Source organism: Bos grunniens, chromosome 25 (genome assembly GCF_055505025.1).
Source record: "Bos grunniens cultivar Pamir isolate PY7600 chromosome 25, Bosgru_T2T1.0, whole genome shotgun sequence".
In the NCBI taxonomy this organism is placed as follows: Eukaryota; Metazoa; Chordata; class Mammalia; order Artiodactyla; family Bovidae; genus Bos; species Bos grunniens.
This window is the reverse complement of record NC_141189.1, coordinates 22,088,148-22,099,680: the sequence shown is the minus strand read 5'-3', so window position 1 is coordinate 22,099,680 and position 11,533 is coordinate 22,088,148. Positions and strand designations below refer to the sequence as shown.

General features: G+C 46.4%; 3 long non-coding RNA genes across 4 annotated transcripts; 1 reads left to right on the top strand and 2 right to left on the bottom strand.

The window, feature by feature from the left end:
- Positions 1 to 548: 548 nt before the first annotated feature.
- Positions 549 to 5,944, bottom strand: LOC147345267 (uncharacterized). Its single transcript, XR_015155026.1, has 2 exons — positions 5,784 to 5,944; positions 549 to 3,797 (listed from the first exon to the last, which is right to left on the bottom strand). It is a non-coding gene; the product is annotated as an uncharacterized LOC147345267 (long non-coding RNA).
- Positions 5,945 to 7,297: 1,353 nt separating this feature from the next.
- LOC147345265 (uncharacterized) lies at positions 7,298 to 11,330 on the bottom strand. Its single transcript, XR_015155023.1, has 3 exons — positions 11,254 to 11,330; positions 10,413 to 10,586; positions 7,298 to 7,434 (listed from the first exon to the last, which is right to left on the bottom strand). It is a non-coding gene; the product is annotated as an uncharacterized LOC147345265 (long non-coding RNA).
- Positions 10,081 to 11,309, top strand: LOC147345266 (uncharacterized). Of its 2 annotated transcripts, none has more exons than XR_015155025.1 (2): positions 10,081 to 10,180; positions 10,704 to 11,309. It is a non-coding gene; the product is annotated as an uncharacterized LOC147345266 (long non-coding RNA). The 2 variants fall into 2 exon arrangements; XR_015155024.1 differs by lacking the exon at positions 10,081 to 10,180 and adding an exon at positions 10,495 to 10,600 and having other exon boundaries at positions 10,704 to 10,855.
- Positions 11,331 to 11,533: the final 203 nt, after the last annotated feature.

Genomic DNA, 11,533 nt, shown 5'->3' with positions numbered 1-11,533 from the left:
TCTGTGACAAGTCGAGAGGAGACCGGGTCTCACCTCACTCCCAGTGAGGTCTCGCTCTAGTTGTAGCACTTTGCACACCATGCAAGAGAGCCACATAACCTGAACATCCCAGGTGTCACTGGCCTTGGGACACAAATGAGGTCACATCAGCATTCATACTCACAATTGGCTTGTTCAGACCCCTTCCTGTTGACTATATTAGTTAAGGCACAAGATAAGTTCCTGGAACAGAGAGATGCAAGTACATAGCAGTTTATTTCAGCCGGTAAAGAATCCACCTGCAATGCAGGAGACCCTGGTTTCATTCCTGGGTGGGGAAGATCCCCTGGAGAAGGGATAGCCTACCCACACCAGTATTCTTGGGTCTCCCTGGTGGCTCAGCTGGTAAAGAATCCACCTGCAATGAGAGAGACCTGAGTTTGATCCCTAGGTTGGGAAGATCTGAGAAGGGAACAGCTACCCACTTCAGTATTCGGGCCTGGATAATTCCATGGACTGTATAGTCCATGAGTCACAAAGTGTCGGACATGACTGAGCAACTTTCACACTTAAGCGAAATAGAAGTTTATTTCTCTGTCATGTAACATCCCAAAGATAGGCAGTAGTCCTGAGCAGGAGGGTGACTCTACTTCACACTGTTGCTTAAGGTCCCTGGTTGCTTCTGCCTGAGATGCTCTCATCCAAGTCAGAGCTCAAGTCCACATTCCAGTCCTCGGACAAGAGGAAGAGGGGGAAGAGGCCAAGCAACAGAAGTGGAGGCCAAGCGATTTCTTTTTAAGGAAGTGACACATCACTTCCTCTCACACTCCATTGGCAAGACCATGGCCATACCTACCTGCAAGGGAGGCTGGGAAATGTGGTCCTCATTAGGTAGCTGTGGAGTCCTATTGCTGAAAGATGAGAAGATTACATTCTGGGGAGCCATAAGGAGCTCGTGGGACAGCACCACCCCAAGCTTGCTGGGAACCTTGGAATACGTTTCTCACGAACTTGAACACCACCTGAGTATCACAGTCCCTGTCTGTCATCCATCTCTGCTTTGTCAGAGCTCTGGGAATCCGCATGGAAAGCACTGCCCTGACCAGAGGGTGTCCTCTTGGGCTTCCAGCACTGTCTTAGTTAGGGATCCCTCCAAGCCAAGCCAGAGGCAAGTATTTGGGTGCAGGTAGTTGATTTGATTGAGGGAGAAACTGGGTCTTGTTCTGATGGGTGGGGCCATGCTCAGTAAGTCTTTAATCCAGTTTTCTGTTGATGGGCAGGGCTGTGTTCCCTCCCTGTTGATTGACCTGAGGCCAAACTATGGTGGAGGTAGTGAGGATAATGGTGACCTCCTTCAAAAGGTCCCATGGTGCACTGCTGCACTCAGTGCCTCTGACCCTTCAGCAGGCCACGACTGACCCATGCCTCCACCAGAGACTCCTGGACACTCACAGGCAAGTCTGGGTCAGTCTCTTGTGGGAACACTGCTCCTTTCTCCTGGGTCTTGGTGCACACAAGGTTTTTTTTGTGCCTTCCAAGAGTCTGTTTCCCCAGTCCTGTGTAAGTTCTGGTGGCTCTATGGTGGGGTTAATTGCTACCTCCTTGAAGAGAGCTTATGCCATACCCAAGTATGCTTTACCCAGAGCCCCTGCCCCTGCGGCAGGACACTGCTGAGCCATACCTCTGCAGGGGACACTCAAACACAGCTCTGGCTCAGTCTCTGTGGGGTCTCTGGGTCCTGGTGCACACAAGGTTTGTTTGAGCCCTCTGGGCATGTCTGGTGGGTATGGGGTTTGATTCTAAATGAGATTCCACCCCTCCTACCATCTTGCTGGAGCTTCTCCTTTGCTCTTGGACATGGGGTATCTTTTTTTGGTGGGATCTAACAATCTTCTGTCAACAGTTGTTCAGCAGCAAGTTGTAATTTTGGAGTTCTCACAGGAGAAGATGAGCGCACATCCTTCTACTCCTCCATCGTTTGCTAATCCCATCACTTCATGGGAAATAGATGGGGAAACAATGGAAACAGTGAGAGACTTTATTTGAGGGGCTCCAAAATCACTGCAGGTGGTGACTGCAGCCATGAAATTAAAAGATGCTTGCTCCTTGGAAGAAATGTTATGATCAACCTAGACAGCGTATTAAAAGCAGAGACATTACTTTGTCAACAAAGGTCCATCTAGTCAAAGCTATGGTTTTTCCAGTAATCATGTATGGATGTGAGAGTTGGTATATAAAGAAAGCTGAGCGCTGAAGAATTGATGCTTTTGAATTGTGGCATTGGAGAAGAGTCTTGAGAGTCCCTTGGACTGCAAGGAGATCCAACCAGTCCATCATAAAGCAAATCAGTCCTGATATTCATTGGAAGGACTGATGCTGAAGCTGAAATTCCAATACTTTGGCCACCTGATGCGAAGAACTGACTCATTGGAAAAGACCCTGATGCTGGGAAAGATTGAAGGCAGGAGGAGAAGGGGACGACAGAGGCTGAGATGGTTGGATGGCATTACCAACTCAATGGACGTGAATTTGAGCAAGCTCTGGGAGTTGGTGATGGACAGGGAGGCCTGGAGTGCTGCAGTCCATGGGGTTGCAATGAGTTGGACACAACTGAGTGACTGAACTGAATTGAGCTGATTTGAGAGGGGATCCCAAGAAGTAGAACTAAAGAAACAGGGAGAGTTATCAGGGGAGGAGGAAAAACCAATAAATGGTGAGCTGTTGACTTGACTACTTGATTATGACTCAGTCCCACTGTGGGCACTCTGCAGAACCATCCCTCTGAAGGACAGGAGGCTGGGACACTTATCTACTGCCTTCCATAGCTCACTGGTTGAGACTATCCCTGGGGGCATTGTCATCCACCAAGGTAGAGAAGCAGAGAGAGAATGTAGGCACTTGAGGCAGGACACCATCCAAACGCATGAGAACTGCCCGCAGAAGCTGCTGCTGAAATTTGATGAGCGCCAAGGGATATAGTGTGGGCTGGGCTGGGGACATGACATCCTGTTTTCTCTGAGCCTAGAAATGAATCCTTAAAGGATCCTCATCACAATTTCCTTGCCCTCAGGCAAGCCACCCATGCAGTTAATGTCTCAGGTGCATAAGCTTCTGGGTCCAATCCTGACTGAGGAACAGTGCTGATCACCACAAAAGTTGTCCATTAACATGGCTGTCTTCTGGAGATTAAGTGGATTCATCAAAGCATTTCTGATTCTCAATAAACATCAGTTGTTGTTATAATTATTATTACTAAATTGAAGGTTCATGAACAATGCCTGGCTCCCACCAGGTAAACTGTATGTAATATAAAAGATAGCATTATTCTGAACCAAGATCACACAGTTATTAAATGGAGCCTGGATTCAATCCAGGCAACTTGATTCTCAGTCTATGCTCTCCATCACTATGGCCTGCCACCTCACCGACAGATTTATTATATCATAATACGATTGTGATGTTAATGCCTAGGGCTTCCTCAGGAGGCACCCAGGAAGATGCTCAAGCACAAGAAGGGACACTGCAAGAATTCATGAGAAGTGAGCCTCCAGGACAGCCATTCTCCCAGCCCCAAGCAGAAGAGACCGTCTCAGCAGTGATTGTCACTGAATCCTTCGACCATTCCCAACAAATGGAAAGGATCAGGAGTCGAAGACGAGGCTGGGGCCTTGGAGAACACTAAATTCTGGTGCAGGAGCTTTAAAGCCTTGGCATCAGCGATTTCAGCTTGGTTAGCTTTTTAGGACACTGCAAAGAAATTGGATGTGGAAGGGCAGGTGCAGGGAGCAGCCGCCGGGCCTGGAAGGCTGCCACGCCACCTGCAATGGGAGAGAGCAGAGAAGAAAGCTCATTAACCATCCCCAGATCATTAACTCAGGGTCCCCAGGGGCACAATCACTGAGATTGGACTTTTCCTTTGGTTGGTCTCTCTGCAAGGGTCCCTGGGGGCTCCAGCCAGGGCCGGGGTGCTCATCTCAGGAAGAAGGTGGTACAAACCTCCCCTCTAGACAGTGAGAGTTAGTAACCACTGTGATTTGGGTAGAATAACAAAGGCTACTGTTTGCTGAAAGCAGCTCTGCTCAGGTGGGGAAACTGAGCCTCAGAGAGGTTAGTTAACTTGCCTAGGGTACACAGGTTAAAAGTAGCAGAGCCAGAGGACAAAGCAAACTCATCTGGATCTCCAAACCACATTTTTAACATTACTTTGCCCTCCGCTTTGTAGGATAGATGAAATCAGTTCTCCATGGTCAGCAGGAGCAGCCAAGAATGTATTTCAGGGGCCTGGGCAGCAGGCAGAAGGGTGTGGGCAGGGGAAGAGCCGGTCAGATGGCATGGCTCATTCAGGTAAGCGTTGATAGTCCCTTACACAGTAAATAAATTCATTGGTTGATATTTATTAAGCGCCTCCTATTTTTGAGGCCCTGGGGATGGAAGAACAAATGGGAGAAACTGGGCCCCAGTTTCTGGAAGGCAGGGGAGAGAGGAGACCTTGACACCACTCATCTCAGTTGGTGGTAGAGACAGTGAGAGGAAGGAAAGAAGGACAAGACCCAGAATGACACCAACGCAGGCTGCAGGGCCATCCTGGAGACCTTCCTGGGGAGGAGGCCCTTGGCTGAAGCCTGAATAGTGAGAACCAACTCCAGGAAGGTCTGGGGGAACAGAATTCAAGGGAAAGAGACAGCAAATGTCCTGATGCGAGAACAGACACGCTAAGTCTAAGAACTGAAAGCAGCTGTGTGTCTGGGGACCAGGCGTGATGGGGGTGGGCCAAGAGAGATCCAAAAAGCCCCGCCCCCAGGCTGGCTCCACCCTTCTTCTCTGACCCCTCACCCTTGGATTCTGTTAGTACATTTCTGCGTCAGGTTTGCTAGCCAGCCTCTGATGGGTCCTAGCAGAGGCCTGGGCACAGAATCAGGGCTTAACCAGTTTTCACTGAATAGATCTGACCTGACCCCCCAAGGGAGAAGGTGGTACCCATCAGGAGGGTTTGGATGGCAGCCGTAAGGCCACCGCTACAAGGAGCAGGTCAGACTTCATGCTGCAATGAGATGGGAGGAACAGCTTGGCTTGGCTTCTCTCTGAATTGAGGATTATTTAGGGCTCTCTATGTGCGTGGTGGGGGGTGGCTGCGGGGAGGGGTGTGGTCAGGGGTCTGTGTTCTTGGCTGCTCCAGGATCAGGCAAAGCTCTGTCCCCTCTGCCTGAACCCTCCTCCTCCAGGGCGATGGCTCCCTCACTTCTTTCAAGACATTTTTTTTGTTTTGGCTACACTGGCTCTTCACTGCTGTGACAGCTTTCTCTAGTTGAGGCAGGCAGGGCTCTTCTCTAGTTGAGGTGCACAGAGTTCTCACTTAGGTGGCTTCTCTTGTTGCAAAGCACAGGCTCTAGAGCCTGGGCTCAGTAGTTGTGGCACACGGGCTTAGCTGTGCCACAGCATGTGGAACCTTCCCAGACTAGGGATTGAACCTGCGCCCCCTGCATTGGCAGATGGATTCTTCACCACTGCACCACCAGGGAAGTTTCAGGATTTTCTTTACACTTCACCTTTGGAGAAAACTTCTCTGAAAACCTCTCCTCCAAACTCCAGAACTTTTCTCCCCTTTCCCCATCTTACTTTCTCCAAAGGACTTGTCACTCTGAACATGCCATAGATTTACATACTGACATTGTTTCTTGCCTGTCTCCCCAGCACTAGAATGCAAGCTTCATGGATGCAAAGATACTTGCTTTTTGGTTAATTGCTATGCCAAGCTCAATAAATATTTGTTGCATGAAAGAAACCAACAAATGAATGAACATTACCAGAGGCAGATGACTTGAGGCAGAACAAACATCACCTGTAGGGCACCATTTAAGAAGTGGCAGCCCTGGAATAAGACAGTTTGCATTTCAATAAACTTATTCAATATTTGCCAATTAGCACATCTAGGAGAAAGCTATTTCAACATGTACATTTTGTGTTTCAATGCTTCAGTAGTATTTTTATTTTGAAGTAATAGTGGTGATCTGGGGAACACCATAAACTTTTCAATGCTTAAAGCCTTCAAACCCAGCCTTAAACACTGCAGCTCTCCATCCTGCCAAACTTTATCTATCAAATGGAGCCACCTAGTTAAAACTCAACTCCCATTGACTTGTATATGTGTGCATGCTCAGTCACTCCAGTCATGTCTGACTCTTTGTGACCCCATGGACTGTAGCCCACCAGACTCCTCTGTCCATGGGATGCTACAGGCAAGAATACTGGAGTGCATTGCCATGCCCTCTTCCAAGGAATTTTCCTGACTCAGGGATTGAACCTGTGTCTCCTGCATTGCAGGAAGATTCTTTAACCACCGAGCCACCTGGGAAGCCCCCCATTGACTTTTAACTTTCCTCTAAAATTTAGAGCCTCTATCAGTGCAATCTCAAACTTTCCTTTGAGTAAGTTTTACCTGGCTTGGGTATGGTTTAGTAAAATGCAGATTTCTGGGCCCAGTGGCTCTAGGGTAGAGCCTGGCCACAGACTCTGCTGTGAGAACTATGTCTCATTGCTGTGAAGGATGGATTTAATGTTGGTACCCATCAGGACATGGAGTCAAAAGAAGAAGACTCAAGTACCACACTAGTTAGTAAAAAATCTATAACCTCCAGATATTTCAAGATAAAAAAATCCTGAAGTGATAAAGAGTTCAGGAGGAGATGATGGGAAATTGCCCAAGACAGAGCAGCAAGCAGACCTCTCCTTTGTCTCCTGACAGCACACCATCCTGACCCTGCATCCTACCTGGTTACAAAGTGTTGCTATGTCCAGTGCTGCAGGGGAGACCTACATGCTGAGAAAGACCGTTTATTATTGCCCTGGGAGAAGGTTTTTCCTGTGGCCTATAAGTCTTGGGGCAAAATCATCCCCTTGGAGATAAGCTTGGAGCAAGTAACTGAAGTGAAGTGAAGTGAAGTCACTCAGTCGTGTCCGACTCTTTGCGACCCCATCGACTGTAGCCTACCAGGTTCCTCCATCCATGGGATTTTCCAGGCAAGAATACTGGAGTGGGTTGCCATTTCCTTCTCCAGGAGATCTTCCCGACCCAGGGTCTCCTGCATTGTAGGCAGACGCTTTACCATCTGAACCACTAGGGAAGGTCTAGATATCTGAAAATGTTTAAACATCAAAAATACCTAGTCAGGTCTGGAAATCAAAACAGCTCTTGTGGATAAAAGAATGGGCACCAGAGTCAATTTCTGGCTGTTCCATTCATGACTGTTTGACCTTGGAAAAGTTATTTAGCATTGTGTGCCTCAGTTTACTTCTCTGAAAAATGGAGATGATATCTACCTCATTAAGCTGTTAAAGAGAATCAAAGTTCTGAAGACAGTGCCAGCCTCTGTTCTCTTCATTTGAGATTCTGGAACCACTCTTCTTGGGTCATTCTCTCATGCCATGGTTTTCAGCTCTCACCCTGAATTTCCTCATCTGCCAAAAAGAGATGAGAACAGCCACCTTTGTTGCCTGAGATTTGACCCAGGCATTGCTGAGTAGGTTGGATTCTAGATGCAACATCACACACAATGTGTGTGTGTGTGTGTGTGTGTGTGGCTTTGTTAAATTTTATTCATGTGCATAGACCTGTGTGACCACCACCACAGTCAAGACCCATTACCACAAGCCTCCCTCCCCTACTGTCAAATCCATGGCAACCTGGCTTCTCCATTTCTAGAATTTTGTCATTTCAAGAACGTTACTTAAATGGAATCATACAGTATGTTCTCTTTGGAGACTGACTTTTTTTCCCCACTCAGCCTAATTCCCTTGAGATCCATCCGAGTTGTTACACGTATCAAGAGCTTGCTCTTTTTTATTACTGACCAGTAATTCATAGCATGGATGCTCCACAGTTTGTTTAACCACCCATCCATTGTTGCACATTCGGATTACTTCCAATCATTGCTTATTATGAATAAAGCTTCTATGTACATTCATGTATAGGCTTTTCTGTGAACACTAAGTCTTCATTTCTCTGGGAAAAATGCCCAAGAGTGCAATTGTTGGGTTATATGGGAAACACATACTTAATGTCATAAGAAATGCCGTATTCTTTTTTGAGAGAGTTTGTGTCACTTTATATCCCCATCAGCAATGACCGAATGATCCCAGTCCTCTCATTCTCACCAGCGTTTGGTTTTATCACTATTTTGTTTTTAACTTTTAACCATCCCGATAGATACATAGTGATATCTCATTGTGGTTTTAATTTGCATTTCCCTAACAGCTAATCATGTGAACATCTTTTCACACGACCCTCACTGACTTTTACAGGATCCATCTTCAGAAATTCTTCTCCCTTGGTAAATGAAGATAATAATGACATTAGCACTTAACACACAGATGCTGTGAAAGTTTTCACGAAGCACTTGAAGAGTGATTGGCAGCACATAAGGATTCAAGAAATGTTAGCTGTACTGTTCTTGCAAGAGAGGGGTTAACAGTCTAAGCTAGGATTTCCCTGGTCACTTGCTGCAACTAGAGAAACCCCTCATGCAGCCACAAAGACCTAACACAGCCATAAATAAATAAATAATAATATAAGCTGCAAAGTCAAACAGAACCTTGCCCTACTGTAGCTGAGAATCTCCTCCCTAGTTCTCACTGTATTTCTCTTTAAAATGGGAAGAATAACATTCCTTTCCCTACTGAGTCGCCAAGAAACTCAGATAAAACATGTAAAGCACTTACTACAGTGCCTAGAAAGTACTTAACTGTTTTTCCCTCAAGTATGCAGTCTATCAGGTGGCATAAATGATAAAGAACATGCCTGGCAATGCAGGAGACGTAAGAGATGAGTGTTTGATCCCTGGGTTGGGAAGATCACCTGGAGGAGAGCACAGAAACTCACTCCAGTATTCCTGCCTGAAGAATCCCATGGACATAGGAGCGTGGAGACCTACAGTCCATAGTGTTGCAAAGAGTCAGATATGACAGAAGGGTCTTCGCCCAGCACACACATGCAGTTTATCAGAGGCCTCTATTAAGCCTTGTCTCCCTAACTGACTCTTCATGCTTCTCCCTTCATTGCTTTCCATCCACCAGGGTCACTCTACTGGGACTGGGATGGGGCAATACTGGATACAAACTCTCCCTCTGAGGACTACTGTTCCAGTGGGGGCCCCCACTGCTCCAGAAGAAACAATAGATTTGGCTGGGGAGCTGGGTGAGATCACATTTATCTAAGAAGCTTCCAAATGAAAACTAGCATTTGTACTTATTGCATTTCACCTCCAAATTTGATTACATTCTCTCCTGCTGTAAATCTGCCTTCCCCTCTGCCAACTTATTATTAAAGCCAGGATGGAATTGGTAGAGTGATACGTAAAATTTCCATCTTGGCTTTGACATTCCAGGAAGTTACAAAGCAATTACAGCTGCTGAGCCTCAGGCCCTGATGAATCACAGAGCACAGCAAGGGATGGAAGGGGCCAGAGTGGGGACGCGAGGGAGATAGTGAGCTGGGAATCAAAGGTCAATTAAAATGAAACAGTCAATTTTAATTTGAACGTCTTGCTTATATTCACATCCTCTTCCCATAAATGAGAAAGTAAATGAAGCCTGCTCATTTGTGTGGATGTGCTTTTTTTTTTTTTTTTCGAGAACAATGAAGGTTTTTGAAATGGTTTCAGAGTCTTGAAGATTTGAAATTTGACATGTCCCAGGGAGAAAACATGCAATCTGGTGACCTGCCCAAATGTCAGCAACTGCCTAACAAAGAGCCATCAGCACTAGCCTTAGGACCATGAGGGTCTAACGCCATCAGTTCCAGCTTTGGGAATAAGCACCTCTGTGCTTGGGTCCTGGCTCCACAACTTAATAGCTGTATGAGTTTAGCCAAAGTGTGAGCAACTTCTCTGTGCCCACAGTTCCTCGTCAGTAAAATGAAGACAACAAGGCCTACCCCCACTGTTTATTTTAAAGATTAAGATAAATAGTGTACCCAAGGTGTCAAGCACATTGCCTGTCCAGGTGTTCAATGTTATTTCTTTTCTCTTGATCAGTGGACCAGAAGCCCAACCAAATGACCTTAAATAACAACAGTTTAACTAGATTTTTTTCTTTCTTTCTTTCTATTTTTTGGCCAGGCAACCTGAGGGATCTTAGCTTCCCACCCAGGGATTGAACCCATGCCCCTGGCAGTGGAAGCAAGATGTCTTAAGCACTGGACTGCCAGGTAAGTCCTTAGATCTTAATTTAGTGGTATTAACCTTCCTGATGGGGGCTTAGGTTTCAGGACAATTTTAATTTCCTTCATGTGGGTTTCTTGAACCTGTTTCTCTCCCAAAGGCAAATAGACGGATTCAGCACCACGGACAGCAGAGGTGCTTTTTGCCTGGTTATCACGGAGTTCATTGGCTGGCTGGCACCTTGGCCCCTTCCTGTCAGCTCAGGGCTCAAAGACTTACTGTGAGCTGTTCTGTTGACTTAGTGTTGGCCTGGAGTCTTGTGGTTCTGGCTCTTATCAGTGGGAAATATTTGCTTCCCAGTTCGTATTTCTCTCCTCTAGTTCAAGTCAGGGATTCCTCTAGAAGAAACTCTCAGTCTTTGAAAGGAATTGCTCTGCCTGCAGGTGTGGGTTTCTGGAATGGGAAAGGTGAGACAAAGCTTACTTGGGAGAACTAGGAATGGGAATTACCCTTGATAATCCAGGACAGTGTAGCTTGGGTGGAGAAGTAAGAACTTTTCTCTTTTTTTAGAAAAGCCAAATTGGTATGAATCTGAAAGAAGAGGAAGAGAAACAAATGGGAGCATATACAGCAAATTCAATACCCAGAAGACTCAAGTTCACAACAAATCAAGGTGCAATGCATGGATCAAAGTGGTTCAAGAATAAGAATATGAATAGCTAGTGGGCACCAGAATGCTTTTTCAAAGTGATGCATAGAATATGCAGAATATCCATTTCAAAGGAGCTGGGTCAACAGAAGACAGAGCACCCACTGGGGAGACAAAAACTAGAAATGGAGCACTGCCAACTGGGGGTGAGGAGCAAAGCAGTAGCAGTGATTTATTGTCCTTTTCTATCCCTCCATTGACCTTTCCTAGGATGTAGGGCCTTCCCCAGGGGTGGTTCCTAGAAAAGGTGGTGGTGATGGGAATTGTGAGGGGTTTTCAAGAGGGAGGCAAGAAGGGGGTGTTTCCCCACTCCATTCTCATATTCATCATCATGTCACAAACCATTGCCATGGATAAAGAAGAGCAAAGCTGTGTACCTACGGGAAAATCCCAAATTGTCACAGTACGTACATGGGGAGAGTTCAAGAGCGGCTCCAGCTGAAGAGGGTGAGGTCATGGTGTTAGCCTGAGATTGAAGGGAGAAGAAGGCAGGCAACAATATCCACACATAACACACCTCTGCCTGGCAGCAATCAACACCTGTTAATTCATTTGCAAGGTTTGGTTCCTGAGAACACCTGCTCCTCTGTTCCCCCAGCATCTGATGTTGTCCTTGAAATCAGAATGCCAGCTTCCCAGGGAGGAGAAGAAACACCAACAAACACAGCTGGCAGAAGTCACCCAGCTGGCC